Below are 2,767 nucleotides of genomic sequence, written 5' to 3' on the forward strand. Positions count from 1 at the left end.
ATGGGAAGCAATCGCGCGCGATCGACTTCTAGTTTTTTTAACGGCACATGAGAGATATCGATATTTTCATCATGTTTAGTTGTTTAACTTAAAGAGAGTTCATCATTTTCTATTTCCAGTTGTATCCAGAAAAACAAATTTTTGCGATAAAATTAAATTTTGGCGTCGAATAATTTGCGCTCGAAGCAGTTGGAATAGTTTTTCTTTAGTAACCGCGCTATGGACTTTTTTTATATTAGAAGTAAAAATGTTATAATTATTATTATAAAAATACAATAAATATAATGTAATATAGTATAATGTATATTACATAATATATTAAATAATTACCGTGCACGCGCCCGATAACATTGATATGCGATTCTGTGTGTGCAATATCATATCATTATATGTTGTATTTAAAAAAAATATATATTATTATTAATCTATTACGCAAGACTTTCGTGTCGACTGGATTACTACGTATTTTACTGTCTATACAGAAATAAGGGTGGATAAGCGGGAGGATGCACCCATCTCGTGCAATTACTTCGGCTATTATAAACAGACTCTAAAAAAAGCAACTCGAAGTGATGAGAAAGGTGAATTGTAGGCCCTGAAGAGATCAGGGGAAGAGACGAAGAAGAGATCCTCCTTTGAAGGAGGGTGGAAGCGATGCAGAGATAGCCATCGGCATTCCGTGGAAGAAAAGCGCAGGAAGATGACGAGAACGATGAGCAGATGAGAGCGAGAGAGAGAAGATTAAGTTTCGAAATAGCAACCGTGGCGGTCGCGTGGCCAGAAGAAGCGCGCGTGTACGTGAAGACTCGTCGTAATGCTCAATTCACTGGAATTTATTAATTAATCGATCAAAATATATATCTTGAATATTATTGTAGAAAGTAACAAATGTATTTGGAAAACATTTTTACACTTCTAAACTTTGATACGAGTTTCTGTCACGTTTGTAAAGTTTATTCAATTTATGTAAAATTTAGTCAAAACCATTGCTTTGTGCTCGATTAACAGAGTAATTTATAAGTAAGTGAAATGAGCGTAAACAATGACATTATCATAAAAGACGAGAAATAACACACACGCAATCCAACTTTCTTCACTTATAAGACTCAACAATTTGACATGCGATTATTATTGATAACATTTTTATTATTATACCTATGAAGAATCTATTATGGCTCGCGGACTCTAAATATTCCCAGAAACATAACTAGAAAATGGTTTTTTGCGAGATCGTTGTTACACTTTAAAAATCCTTTTGGGAGCACTCGACGTGCTCATTCCCAAGGTCGACCTGGTGCACTCGTATGTAATTTCGACTTTTAATGCTCGTTCCGGAGCCTAAGGTGCGTCGAATGTTCACCGAGGTCTCGTTACCGGAGCAGACTCGTTGCGACCGGCATTGTTTATCCTTGCACGTGCATGCGGCGCACGTATGCGTCCGCGTAAAGTTCAGAAGATGAAAAAGGGCACCAGGCGTGGTGCACTGTGGTCCCGGAGCGTTTATTTCGTTCCTCGGTCGCGGAACAACTTGAAGCATTCGGCTCGGTTTGTAGGTCCGTATGCCACGGGGCCAGTAGGTTCCGTGCATCCGAAGGACCGTAAGCGCGTATGTGCATGCCACTGGCACGTGCAATGTTCACGAGCTTGTGCCAACTTCATTTCTGATCCACACTGATCTCCAAATTGAGCATCAAAGTCTGATGAATTAATGTAAGAAGAGTTAATTCTTTTAATTAATTATGATGAGTAACTTTCTTGCCGTGCAACTCCTATTTTTCAATTTACATGAAGATATTGGCTGATCTGATTTTAGGAAAGAGCGATTTCTCTGTCTTGGATTGTTCATTCTGATTATTATAAATAGTTACGCTTAAAGCAAATCTCGCATAGTCAGCTTCTTAAATAGAAAAGACTATACTAATGTTGTATTAATCTATATTATAAATATTTAATGGTTTTCTATCATGATGTGCATAGATAATGCACGATTACATCCATTTTCTTATTCGCCAATATTAATATAATTGGATAATATTATTATTGTATTCTATTTCCAGATAAGATTAATTTTTCTATATCTTTTCTCATTTTTATTTTATTCTAATATACATATATAAGCGCACGCGCGCACGCGTGTGTGTGTATGCGTATATTCCTCAACCTTTTCTCTCACATTAATAATTGGTGCGCCGAAACCTGTCCGGTTTATACTCGACCGGAGTGCAAAGGGAGGAGTAACACGCGGACCCGTTCGTTGCTGCCGTCCAGGGTACTGGTAATTGTCGGAGCCTCTCTTTCGGGTCCTCGTTAGATCCGCTCCGCTTGACTCGTGGATTTGCTGCTGGAGAGCAGCTCCGATACCACACAGATCGACCGCACTCCGTGTCGGCTTTATCGTCGGAATTCGTTCGTACGGAATTGGTCCAGGTTGCAGCCACCGAAAGTCAAGCACGTGCTTTCTACGAATACGTATATGACTACCCAGTGAAGCAGGATTTCACATTACATTGTGCCACTTACAATTAGTAGAGCTCTTTGTGAAAGAAACAGCATCCACATGTCTACGTTACTTTTAGTGATAAAATTATGCGTTATAATTATTCAGTAATAAAATAAAATTCAGTAATAAAATTAGACGAATATGTAATGTTAACGTTAATTAAAGATTAATTAAAAATTGATTTTTATGTTATTTGCTTTATATAAGTGTGGGATGTAAGCTATAATATAAGATATTTTTGAGATTATAATATTTCTTTGGTTTATA

This window comes from Ooceraea biroi, chromosome 10, assembly GCF_003672135.1.
Source record: "Ooceraea biroi isolate clonal line C1 chromosome 10, Obir_v5.4, whole genome shotgun sequence".
NCBI classification, from domain to species: domain Eukaryota; kingdom Metazoa; phylum Arthropoda; class Insecta; order Hymenoptera; family Formicidae; genus Ooceraea; species Ooceraea biroi.